A 14,387-nucleotide genomic window follows, 5' to 3' on the forward strand; every position below is an offset into this window, starting at 1 on the left:
TAAACTGTATTACAGCAGCACATTGGACAATGCAACGTAAATTGCAAAAATGCACTTGGAATCTGTCCAAGCCCTACTACGAAAATTATTTAAACTGCGACACTTATCATTCATCTTTAAATAAACTTTATTTTATAAAGTGTTTTAAGCGGATAGGTAATTAGATTGCTCATAAACCTAATCGCTTTTTCTACATAAACACAACGTGATTGCTCTCTGAAAATGCTTTTCCTTTATATTTAGGCTCAGATTTCAACTATAGATCGTATTATTATAAACTTTCTTGGAAAAATGTCTTTTAAGTAAACCATGTTTGCTATTAATTCATTTAGGGCTAAAATACGTTCATTGTCTTCCAATCGAGTCGAGTTGACATTGGAAGCTTGCCACGCCCGGACTGTTACACCAACGCATTAGCATGTTAAAGCGATTTCATTGAGGAGCCTAGCTTTTTAACTAGTAAGTACTGTACTTCCTACTTTGAAAATACCTGTGAAACCGGTTTAATTCGTCACAGCCAGCACTCCCGCAGAGAGGGGGGTTGTACTCGTTAATGTCCGATGACATACAAGTGGAAAGATTACAGATTTTAATCGTCTTTTTTCTGAACCAGGGAAAATCTGAATGCTGAATGAATAAAAGCATTTTATTAAAAACGCGTTTGTGTTTGTCTGGTATTTACTTTGGTCCCTTTTAACTGTTTTTCGATCTACTGTATTGCTTTGAGATGCCACTCTTAAAGGTGATATGTAAAATAAAGTTTTTTTATTATTGTTATAGAGAAACATGATCAGATTTTCCCTGGTTCAGAAAAAAAAGATCTAAAGTGCTACACCTTACTTTATTAATTCGATGTATTTAAAGCAGTGAACTACTGTAGGTGTAACATAACATTCAGAAATACAATCGAGAATAGTTTTGTGGTGTTTGTTTAAATGAAACGTTCCTAAAACGTATAACATAACAAAATTAAAAACGATTAAAATCTGTAATCTTTCCACTTGTACTGTATGTCATCGGAAAGTTTCTGCTTTGTGTAAGGATGGTATTAAAAAGTAATCTTAAGTGGTGAGAAAGCTGTCCTCAATGTATTTAAGGGACTTAAAATTAAAAGGAGATGCTTCATATTGCTTGACTAATTTTAAAAACTAAGTTATAAATACAGACGCTCCCTCGGTGCCGCGCCGGGTGTAAATATCAAAATATACATGAATATAATCATATCGTTATTAAATTCTTTAGATACGCGATTCCATATTATATTAGCAGAAAAGCTTAAAACTACCACTTTTTCACACGTTATTTCACATGTCAGTTAAATACTTCGATGCTTAAAATGTTTAGGGAGAAATGGAATACCGGTGTGTATTTTTCCTTTAAAGTACCGATTCCTGGAATCTGACTGGCTGACACCCTTCTTAAGTGGTTCCATAATATCTGGTATACGGAAAAGAAAGCGTTGATAAAAAGGCCTGGATTCCCATGTATCTCAGAGAGCGAGTGATCAGAAAAAGGAACAGCTGTTACACCCAGGTTTTACGCTCTCTCTCTGTTGAATGAATGAAAGCATTTTATTAAAAACGCGTTTGCGTTTGTCTGGTTATTTACTTTATAATCTGTGGTTTACATCTACTGTATTTTTTTGAGATGCCACTTTTAAAGGTGATATGTAAAATAAAGTTTTTTATTATTGTTATAGAGAAACATGATCAGATTTTCCCTGGTTCAGAAAAAAGACGATTAAAATCTGTAATCTTTGCACTTGTACAGTATGTCATCGGAAAATACAATCAGTTTCTGCTTTGTGTAAGGATGGTGTCAAAAAGTAATCTAAGTGGTGAAAAAGCTGTGCTCCTCAAAGCGCTTTACAGGATAAAAACAATAGTGGCTGGGCAAACGATTTTTTTTATAGAAATACAAAATGAGATACTGTATAATGATGTGCATGAACAAAGTTATACTGCTATTTTCCTTAGATACGCGATTAAAAAAAATAAATTTTTGAATCCCCGGCGGAACACATTCCATAAGAATCAGCGCTTTTATACAGTATATCGCCTTTAAACACATATATTTTTAAGCTTTATTATTATATATTATATATTAAACACGCGTTTACGATTTAAATCAAAACGCGATTCAAATCAATAAAAATGTTTATTTTGTTACGCATAGGTGACTATTCATTGTTATTAAAAAGACTTAAATCCGATCATGTTGTGATATTTAGAAATATAAATTTGTTTGGTGCGAGTGAGGTTTTATTTAATCTCTGATCAAGGGAAACATTTCATTTTTTCAAAGAAATGTTTGTTAAAAAAAAACTCATAGTTCCAGTGGGATTCGATCACAGACCGTGTGACATGGGAGTCAGGAACCTAACCCACAGCACCACCAGCACAGTCACATGCAGTGTGCTGAAAAAGCTCTACAGAAACATTATCGACAGGCAATGTACAGCGTGTACTATTCTTGTGTTGCGGTACATGAATATAATTATATCGTTATTAATTTTGTTAGATACGCGATTCCATATTATATTCCCTTTTAATCAAATTCTAAAAGTATGCTTGTTGACTCTGGTATCTCTTTAGTTAAAGACTTCGATGCTTTAAATGTTTAGGGAGAAATGGAATACTGGTGTGTATTTTTTCTTTAAAGTACCAAGACCAGCCATATACTGTATGTTTATGTTCCAAAATTAATATCGTTTATGGCCTTCACACGCGTTACAGTATGCTCCTATTCTTTTTATGCTCAGCTACTAAGATTTCCCTTCAGTGCTAAAATTCAATATCTACAACGGGCACAGCAAAGACGTTTACTGTAAGTCTTTCTACGACAGACCAACGGACCATGAGTGCCCCTGTCGGTCAACCAATCACGTACCGCGGTACCGAGCGTCATCTTGCGTCACAATGCGCGACGCCACCTGCGGTACGTGTCTGTAACGCGCACTTTGAATGGCTGCATCTGTATATATGCACACCACTGTGTTTTTGACTTCACTGTGTGATAAAGAAATTTGAAAGACTACTTCTTAGCGTAGATAAAAAAGCTTGGATTCTCATGTATCTTTTTCTGCTGTCTTTGTTGCGCTTTTGAGGATCCTTTATATATTTTGAGCTCTCGTTGAATGATAAGTGTAACATAGTTTAAATCATTTTCATTCCTAGAAATTATGAAACGCTCTGTTAAAAGCAAGGGAGATTATATCTGTTATAGTGGACATAAAAACGAGAGTTCGCTGCAGCGTTATAGGAAACCCAATTTTAACAACAAATCGCTGGCGTTATATCCTAGAAGGCACTGAGACCAGGACCAGTAGGAGCGCTCCCGCAGCAAAAAATAAAATGCCTGATGAACTAGGGATTGCACAGTTTGATACGATTGATGGAAATGTTCAAATAAATGTGCTAAAGAAATAAACAAAAAACAATTCATTTATTCCTTTATCATATTGGCTAGCTAATGTCCTGTCCTTGTTAGTTACTTGTGGCTGTGACTTATTTTGTATGAATGGAAACGAATGCGTGAGCAGAACAACAAAATGCTGTGGTGTTACTTTTTGTCAATTAAAAAATAAATTATTTTTGTTTACAAAGACGGTTACAAAGAATGTGGACCAGGGTAATACTTTGAGTTTACAGCTTGTCCAAGGTCATTCATTATTAATACTATTAGTAATATCTTCCGCAAAGACTTTGCTGCATAAAATATTTCTGCATAATTAAAATATTTATGATAAAAGTAGGTTGTGTACTTTTGCCAAACTGAGCAATCTTCCTTTCAAAAAATATACCAACTTTTTAATGTATAATGATTAACATGCTATAATACACAGTTTAAATTTAAAAGCTCAAATGCTGTACATGAGAGGTTAAGCTTTATTAGCTCCTCCTGGCAGTTTTACAAGGTGATTCCAGATACTATTTTCATAATCTAATTTGCATATGTTATTTTCCTGTATGACGCAAAATGTCGCATTATACCGCATCATACCGCGTTTAGATGCGACACGCCCACCGTGTTTTACCGCGGCATACCCCGCTCGTTTTGAATGGCTGCATCTGTACCAACCACCAACCACCAACCTCTTAGGCTGAGGAGCCAGCTTAAATAGAATGTAAGCCCCTCCCCCTCTGGAACAAACCATTTCTCCAATTCAGTGCATGTGGTTTTTCCCATCTCCTTAAATAACTCTTGAGAACTGGGGTTAGGTTTGGCCCTCTGAGGCTGAGGTTGTTGGTTGTTGGTGGTTGGTATGTCAGGTAGTGTGACTAAAGAGAGAGAGAGAGAGAGAGCAGTAAGAAAAGGAGGATTTATCTGAAGAATTAGTTTTTCTTTTTGGGGGTTTTGTTTTCTGGTGTGTGGGACTGGGAGCGCTGTGGATAGACTGCACTTGTTTTGCTTGGGTGCTTTTGTGGCGGAGCCATTCTGTTATAAAATGAACCTACCTTGGCCTTCCTCAGGCCATTGTGTGACAGATACCTTGGGTAACAGGTCACAACTGCTTACCTGGTGGTCTGTGCATTCCTGACCCTGTTTTGCAGTCCAATCCTGTTCCTGGTTATCCCATCCAGTCCTGCATCTCTGCACAGTCCTATTTCTGTTCCTGGTCCAGTTTCTGCTTACCTGGTGGTTGGTGCTTTCTTGTTCCTGTTTCCCAGTCTGGTCCTACTTCCTGATTATCCTGTCTAGCCCACATCTCTGTGCAGTTCTGCTTCTGTTTTGGGTCCAATTCCTGCTTATCTGGTGGTCTGTGCAGTCCTGTTCCTGCTTGTCAGTCTGGTCCAGCTTTCTGATTCTCCTGTCAGCTACAGTACACTTTCCCTTTGCTCCTTGTAGAACCACTTCAGTCACAATTCACAAAATCAGTCACTAAGGGCATGAATGTATGTAGATGCTGCTGTATAGGCAGAATTAATGTGATGTCATGTGATGGTGGAGTAACCCATTGGCGTATTAGAAATTCTCTATTATAAACTTTGGCATATACAGATGCAGCCATTCAAAACGCGTGAGGTACACCACAGTACCATGCAGTGGGCGTGTCGCATCCTAATGACGGCATGACGCAGTATCACGAGTCATATGACATCATATCGGAAAGTATCCGAAATCACCTTGTAAAACTGCCAGGAGGAGCCAATAAAGCTTAACCTCTCATGTACAGCATTTGAGCTTTTAAATTTAAACTGTGTTTTACAGCATGTTAATCATCAGTCATACCAAAAGTTGGTATATTTTATGAAAGCATTATTGCTCAGTTGGGCAAAAGTGCACAACCTACCTTTATCATAAATATTTTAATTATGCAGAAATATTTTATGCATCAAAGCCTTTACCGAAGATATTACTAATAGTATTAATAATGAATGACCTTGGACAAGCATTACGCTTTTCCACATAATTTGTAACTGTCATTTTAAATTAAAAGACTTTATTTTTTCATCGACAAAAAGTAACACCACAGCATTTCGTTGATCTAACTAACAAGGACGGGACATTAGCTAGCCAATAGGATAAAGGAATAAATTACTTTTTTTGCTTATTTCTTTAGCACATTTATTTGAACATTTCCCTTGATTGTACAAGCACTGAAAAACTGTCCAATCCCTAGTTCGTCGGGCATTTTCTTTTAGTATAACAGACATAAAAACTCCCTTGCTTTTAACAGAGCGTTTCCTAATTTCTAACAACTAAAATTATTTAAACTGCGACACTTATCATTCAACCAGAGCTCAAAACATCACAAGGATCCTCAAGAGCACAACAAAGACTGTATTAAAAGATACTTGTATCAGATACATTAGAATCCAAGCTTTTTTATCTACGCTTTCTTATCTACGCTAAGAATTAGTCTTTAAAATTTATTACACAGTAAAAAGTCAAATTTATGGGGTGTCTGTATACCAGAGATTATGGTACTGCTTCAGAAGGGTGTCAGCTAGTCAGATTCCAGGACTGGAATTATCTGATTTATAATCGAGAATATGTAATCACGTATCTAAAGAAATTAATAATAATATTAATTTAAGGAATTAAATATCTAAATATATGTATCTATATAGCTGGTAGTATTACTGTATTTCACTTTCTTTGTAAACACGTTTTGTTAACACCCGAATCGCAGGTGGATTCTGTTTTTTGGTCTGTTACGGTCTGTAGCTCAAATCCTGCTTAACTAAAAATTAGACACAATAAGAGTATTATTGGACAATGTTGTGAGGCTCTGGCGGAATTTCTCTGTAAACTGAGGAGTTATAGAGGAGACAGGTTGTGTATCGCTTCTTTTGATACTTGTAAAAAAAACATTCCAATGTAAATGCGACACGGAAGATAATGTGGTGTATTGGTCGTTAGTGAAAAGATTTTATAATTTAATCTCTTTACTGTGCACATTTTAATCCGCTTAGTATTGAATATTTATATGGAATTTTACCATTAAAGGGAAATTTTAGTAGTTAAGCATAAAACACAGAGGAGCATAACGAAGGTCATAAACGATATTAATTTAGGAACATAAACATATTATGTAAACTGTATGTTGCTGTTATTGGTATTTTCAAGAAAAAATACACACCAATACTCAATTTCTCCTACAGTATATTGACTTTTTTTATATTTCAAAATAACACGTTCGTACTGTACTGTATGTACAGTACACAGCGGTACCGCAGGTTGAACTGTAGGGCACAAATCCACCCGAACCCAAAAGCCCAACATATTAATGTGCATTCACCTGGTGCTGCGCGGTTTTCATCACTCTCTGCGGGAGTGCTGGCTGTGACGAATTAAACCGGTTTCACAGGTATTTTCAAAGTAGAAGGCGGCGAGTCTTCCAGCGAAAGACACCTCCCCCCCCAAAAAAAACCCATTTTTTTTTACTGTACTTAAGAACTAGTAGTTCTTAAGTACAGTACAGTAAGTACAGTAAGTAACAGTACTTACTTACGGTAGTACTTCTCGCGTTAAGAAAGCTAGGTGTTAGCATTAAACTATTAGTAATCAATGATATTAAATTTAGCACTGTAATAAATTGTGCTAATAATAAATTCTATTCTACTCTGAGAATGTAGGGGGGAGGAAGAATGCCCGTGGTCTTTTCACTGATAAACTTGTGTCAAGCTGTCAACAAAAACCATCTGTCAACCAAAGTCAATTGTGTGTCCATAATATTGCTATTTTGATATTGCTAATTGCTATTGCTACTGAGTCTCTGTGTAATGTAAATACATTTTGTCTCCAAATCCACCACCACTTGTATGAATCATAGCCCTGCCAAATGATGCAAATTCCGCTGCAATGATTGTGTGCAGGAATTATTCAGTATGGCATCTCCATGTTCAAGTAAACACTGCTCTGTGTGCAAATGCAAATGTATTTAAAAAAAGTTTTTTTTTAAAAAAGCCACCTTTAAAGGCGCTATATAAAATAAAGTTTATTATTATTAATATTGATGATATTCTTCCTCCCAGGAATTGTAAAATTGTTCTTGTTATTGTTGTTTTCCCGTAAAGCACTTTGAGAAGCATACTGTCCAGCATATTGTATTTCACTGTACTTTGACAGATCGTCTTATAATCACTTGTTGTTAGAATATCCCCCAAGAGGATATTTCCCCCAAGAGGATATAGAGGATATCCCCTAATAGGTATCCAGGTAACAGTGAAATGGGCGTACAGTCTGGGGAGATCGCCTATTTTTTTCCATGTAAATAGTTCCCTGGTTCCGCACCCCTTGGTGTATCTCTGTCTCTCTCTGTCTGTCTCTGTCTGTCTCTCTCTGTCTCTCTCTGTCTCTCTCTCTCTCGGGCCCGCGCTCTTGGCGGGCTTGTCTTGTGTCTCTCTCTCGTCTGGGCGCAGGAGTGCTGCTGGCGGGTGGTGACGGAGAAGAAATAAAGCGCAGTTTTTAACTCCACAAGTCTGAGTCTCTGTGTTCGTCCTCAACAAACCCAAATTCATTACATTGATGTCAGAAGCGGGAGGATGGACAGTGAACAGCCGATGATGTCGGATTTAGAGAACTGCCGGTTCCCCCAGCCCCAGGGACTCCGGAGGCCGTCAGGAAACGGGAACGGGGCGGCCTAAAGGGGGGAAGGCCACCCTTGAGCAACGCTACCCCTGCTCCGGAAAGCCAGAAAGAGCGCTTCACCCCGCCTGCTGTGGGAATGGTTGGCCACAGCCGGGGCTTATTTCTTCCCTGCCTCACCGAGGGCAGACCCTGCCAGGCCCTCATCGACACCGGTTCGACTATCACCCTGCTGCAGCCTGGTGTCCTGCCAGGCACCGAGGCGGCCAGACCCCCAGGGCGCTCACCGTGCACTTTGGGGCTGCGAGGGTGAAACACCCCTTCTACCTTGCCCCAGTCCGCGAGGACTGTATCCTGGGGTTGGACTGGTTGCAGCAAGTGGGTGGCTGCCTTGACTTGGGCGTGAGGGACGGGGTGCTGTGCCGGGGGTGGCGGGTGCCCTCCAGCGGTGAGGTCAGGTGGCAGTTTGTGGTGTCGTGGTCGCTCCGTGGGGCAGTTCTCCAAGCAGTGCACGGTCAGCCGGACGCCACCAAGCAGTGACCTAGCCACTGGAGGGCACCTGCCACCCCCGGCACAGCACCCCGTCCCTCACCTCCAAGGCCTCCCACAGTGCAGAGAGTGCCCTACAGACTCCGGGTAGGGTCAAGCTTATCTCACCATCCTGGGAGTCAGCTCTGGCACGCTCACCCCGACACCCGCAGCTCCGATAGGCCCAGGCGACGCCCACCGCTACCACCTCCGCTTCCCGCTCCGGTCAACCCACACACCCCGGACACCTTCCGCCCCACCCACCGCGAGACTGATTCATTCCCCCTGCCCCACCAACTCTCGCCAGCCCAAGTCAAGGCAACCACCCACCTGCTGCAACCAGTCCAACTCCAGGATACAGTCCTCGTGGACTGCGGCAAGGTAGAAGCGGTGTTTCACCCTCGCAGCCCCAAAGTGAACGGTGAGCGCCCTGGGGGTCCGGCTGCCTCGGTGCCTGGCAGGACACCAGGCCGCAGCAGGGTGATGGTCAAAACCGGTGTTGACGAAGGCCTGGCAGGGTCTGCCCTCGATGAGGCAGGAAAGAAATAAGCCCCAGCTTGGCTAACCCTTCCCACAGCAGGCCGGGTGAAGCGCTCCTTCTGGCTTTCCGGAGCGGGGGTAGCATCGCTCAAGGGCGGCCTTCCCCCCTTTAGGCAGCCCCACTCCCATTTCCCGACGGCCTCCAGTGTCCCCAGGGCTCTGGCGCCTGCCACTCCCAGGCGATGTGCCCCCTCTCCCCACAGCAGTGGTAGATGACCCGCCGTCGTCGCTCCCCCGGTGTCGCTGCGCTGGCCGTCTCCTCCTCCACATCTGATTCCCCGTGTGCCCCTCCGTTGGTGCCCACCAGTCTCCTTGAATACAGCATCAGCCTGCTCAGCCAGAGCCAGGGCCTGCTCCAAGAGGACCGGCGTGGCCAGCATCACGTGGCGCTGCACCTCAGTCGGCCTGGGCCTCAAACATCTGCCATGGGATCTCCCCATTATAACGGCTCAGTCTCACCGGCGCAGGCTAGAGCAGGGGTGGCGGGCTGGAACCCGCTGGTCTGGCGTCTCCTTCCTGCCACACGGCCTGAGGCGACCCGGGAAAGGCCCCCCCTTCCTCTGAGTAAGTCACCGTGGGGTAGCCCTGATAAGGGCTGTGGCCACTGGCGGTGCTGAGGGGTCGTCCAGGCCCCTGGCAGCTGCTGCTCGCCCCCAAAAGGCGCTTTAGGGGGTCACCCGGCTGCTGGGGGAACCGGAGCTTCTCTGAGTCCGACATCATCGGCCGTTCACTGTCCATCCTCCCGCTTCTAACACCAATGTAATGAATTTGGGTTCTTGAAGACGAACACAGAGACTCAGACTTGTGGAGTTAAAAACTGCGCTTTATTTCTTCCCCTTCACCACCCGACAGCAGCACTCCTGCACCCAGACAAGAGAGAGACACAAGACAAGCCCGCCAAGAGTGCGGGCCCGAGAGAGGCAGAGAGAGAGAGAGAGACACCAAGGGGCGCGGAACCAGGGAACTATTTACATGGAAAACGGGCGATCTCCCCAGACTGTACGCCCGTTTCACTGTTACCTGGATACCTCTTGGGGGATATCCTCTATATCTTCTTGGGGGATATTCTAACAACAAGTGATTATAAGACGATCTGTCAAAGTGCAATGAAATACGATATGCTGGACAGTATGCTTCTCAAAATGCTTTACGGGATAACAACAATAACAACAACAATTTTACAAGTCCTGGGAGGAAGAATATCATCAATATTAATAATAATAAACTTTATTTTATATACCGCCTTTAAAGGTGGCTTTTTTTAAAAAAAATTTAAATGCATTTGCATTTGCACACAGAGCAGTGTTTACTTGAACATGGAGATGCCATACTGAATAATTCCTGCACACAACCATTGCAGTGGAATTTGCATCGTTTGGCAGGGCTATGATTCATACAAGTGGTGGTGGATTTGTAGACAAAATGTGTTTACATTGGGTTGCTGTAAGTGGAGAACTAATAAGCCCAAAGCTCTACTTATTATTTTACAAGAGAATGCACCTGACAAGCTGGACAGTATGCTTCTCAAAGCACCTTACAGGATAACAACAACTATAACAACAACAATTTACAAGTTCAGGGAGGTAAAATATGATCAATATTAATAATAAAAAACTTTATTTTATATAGCGCCTTTTAAGGTGGCTCTTCAAAGTGATTTACAGGATAACAACAACAATTTACAAGTTCAGGGAGGAAAAATATGATCAATATTAATAATAATGATAATAAAAAAATTATTTTATATAGCGCCTTTAAAGGTGGCTCCTCAAAGCGCTTTACAGGATAACAACCGATGAAACAACAGTGGCTGGGGGTTGAAAATACCTGTGAAACTGGTTTGTTTACAATGTACTGTAGACACAGAGTGTTACACCAATGCATTAGCATGTTAAAGCGATTCCATTGAGGAGCCGGGCACAATAATTGTTTTGTTCCTTGATATCTGATCTGCAAGGCCATATGGCTGCAGCGAATGTGAATTCTGTCTGAAAAAATAAAAGTATTTTAATCAAGATTCCCTTATAAAATTAACGTGAAACAAAACAAAAACTAAAAATAAGATACAATCTACAGACATTCACAACATAAACATATCTTAAAACATTTACATATATCGTTAAATTATTACTTTAAATATATATTTTAAGTTACTGAAACAGCCAGTTAATAAAATCGTTGCAATTTTGTTCTTATTTGGAGGTGGGGATATTCTGACAACATTTGATTTAAAAACAATCTGTCAAAGTGCAATGAAATACAATATTACGGGGGTACCTTTAAAGCGGAGACAACGAAAATACGTTTATTATTATTATTAATTTGCTGGACAGAGAGGTGAACATTATTATGCAGAAGACAAAGATAACGATTTACGTTGCACTGCCAGATTGTGAATCAATAAAAATATTTAATTAAACACTGGTTTGCGATTTAAATGGAAATGGGGGTGACGGGAACTCTTAATCTAAATAAAAATAAAATAAATAAAACAGATTTCGATAGTTGATAACCACTTTTTATGCGCAAAACATTTTTCTTCCTCCTGATCAGCTTAGAAATCTGTGTACGCTGTAAGGTTTTTACTTCCTAATTAAACTTTTAAAATACACATTTCGAATAGAAGCAGCATATGTTGTTTTCTTCCTCCTATGTAGAACAGATCAGCAAGTTTTTTTTTCCCCAGTCAGACGGGTGTCAGATGGTGTCAGCCAATCACCATTCTGAAGCCTACCGTAATCTCTGGTATAGGGACACCCCAGAATTCTGTCGCATTTTCATTTTAGGAAATTATTAAACGCTCGGTTAAAAGCAAGGGAGATTGTCCATTATAGTGGACATAAAAACAAGAGTTTGCTGCGGCATTATTGGAAACCCAATTTTAACACAAATCGCCAGCATTATATCCTAGAAGACACAGACCAGCGCCAGTGGGAGCGTAAAAGAAAATGCAGACAAACTAGGGATTGGAAAGTGCTTGTACAATCGATGGAAATGTTCAAATAAATGTGCAAAAGAAATTAAAAAATAATTTATTCCTTTATCATATTGGCTAGCTAATGTCCTCTCTTTGCTAGTTGCCTGTGGCTGTGTTTCTGCATTGCGTAGCAACGAGTGACTATATTGTATTACTGTGTTGCAGTATATGAATATAATTATATTGTTATTAATTTCTTTAGATACGCGATTCCATATTATATTAGCAGAAAAGCTTAAAACTACCACTTTTTATACACGCTTTTTCACATGTTAGTTAAAGACTTCGATGCTTAAAATGTTTAGGGAGAAATGGAATACTGGTGTGTATTTTTTCTTTAAAGTACCGAGACCAGCCATATACTGTAATACTGTATGTTTATGTTCCAAAATTAATATCGTCTATGGCCTTCACACGCGTTATGCTCCTATTCTTTTTATGCTCAGCTACTAAGATTTCCCTTCAGTGGTAAAATTCCATATAAATATTCAATACTAAAACGGGCACAGTTAAGACATTTAAATCTTTCTACGACCGACCAACCAATCACGTACCGCGGTATTGCGCGTCATTGCACGTCACGATGCGCGATGACGTAGCCAATTACCCGCGGTACGTGTCTGTGCCGCGCACTTTGAATGGCTGCATCTGTAACTAAAAACAGACACTTATATGCATTCACTTAAACTGTAACAGGGAACACAAGTACACAGCTGAATATGACATATTTAGGAAATTTAATTTTGTGAGAATTTAAAAAAATATATATTGTGTAGTTTAGTAAAACAGATCAATACTTCAGGCAGTTTAAAAACTAGGAGTTGAAGTTCTCAACATAGAATTCTAAAATAGGTAATAATAAGATGTGCTGGCAATGCATAGTTCTTTTATTAAGGCAGCAAGTGGATGAGTGTGAAGAGTTCAGCAGTCGCTGTTTCTGTTAGATGCCCATTTCCTTCTTGTTTTTAAGTCTTTTACAAAAAAGATCCGAAGCTACTTGAAAGACACCATTACCACATGGGAAATTACTGCCATCAGCCTTTTGCCACAGAAGGGTAATATCCTTTCACATCTTCATTAATCATTTTATTGAAAGAGTTATACTAGAGTTTTGCAAATGTCTGCTTCACATGTTTAATTTAAGCACAATTATGTGAGTTCACCAGAAAAAAAAAGTGACTACCTATTGTCTCTTCTTACTATACCGATTGCAAAAACCCATACAAGACATGAGCTAAAGAATTATGCAATTACTGTAAAATACCATCACCCCTAGTTCACAAATTAAACTGGTGATGTTATATGAATATTTTAAATACAAATATATTAATATGGGCTACTGATATAGAATCTAATGAGCATGAGTCTAAATCTGTTTAGTATGTGCAAATTCCGGTAAGTGAATTCTGGAGTGACTCAGTTCTGTGCATACTGAGACCCATAGATGTTCCGACATGTACAATACAATTGGAATTCAGTTGCATTATGTTATTGTCCAGCTATGAGTAAATTGTTTGCAGGCTTTTACTGGTCAAGGTATCTTCATTGACATTAAGCAGTGAACTCTGAAACATGCCTGGCAATTATGAACTCCTTGTGCTGCCTGTGAGATTTGCATCAGTCTTCCTTTTCATGCTGATATTGATGTGATCACATAGTAAAAATATGCCTTTTTAAAATATTTGGCATTAAATGTCTAAGGCATTCTTCAATATCTACCACAATTCTGAATCAATCTAAAACATTTTAAAAGTTTGTAGAATATTGTATTTATGAATGTAGGAATCTGCGTGGCGGAACCCTATGAGATTACAGTGCTGAAGGATTTCTTTATCGACCTGAAGCTGCCCTACTCTGTTGTGCGAAGTGAGCAGGTAGAGATTAAGGCTGTGTTGTACAACTTTGAAGGCCAGCTGATAGATGTATGTATATTCACAATACATGCAAGCTTGTCTTTACTTGTTCTCGTACTGCTATGTTTATAAGGAATGGAAAGGTTTTATTTTTTTAAAAAAATTGGCTTTACTGGAATCATAAATTAACAACAAAGGTTGAAATTCTAAATAACAGGAAACCACACGCTATGGAAGAGAGACAAAGAAGACCGAAATGTACATTGACCATCCAATGAAATATACAAGGCCATCCATTTCTTTATGCATCATAAAACCCAGACAATAAAAAAACACAAGATTTTGTGTCAGAAAAAGGTTTACATTTTTTCATTTACACCACCAAAAACTCCCATTTTAAAAGAATATCGACAGGAAGATCAAATAAGATCAAATAAAGGAAAATTTAGCTTTGT

At 40.0% G+C, this 14,387-nt stretch overlaps 1 pseudogene; it reads left to right on the plus strand.

Moving 5' to 3' along the window:
* Positions 1-14,387, plus strand: part of LOC148820909 (complement C3-like) — a 136,030-nt pseudogene that overhangs the window by 74,160 nt on the left and 47,483 nt on the right.

This window comes from Atractosteus spatula, chromosome 14 (genome assembly GCF_055471065.1).
Source record: "Atractosteus spatula isolate fAtrSpa1 chromosome 14, fAtrSpa1.hap1, whole genome shotgun sequence".
Classification (NCBI taxonomy): domain Eukaryota; kingdom Metazoa; phylum Chordata; class Actinopteri; order Semionotiformes; family Lepisosteidae; genus Atractosteus; species Atractosteus spatula.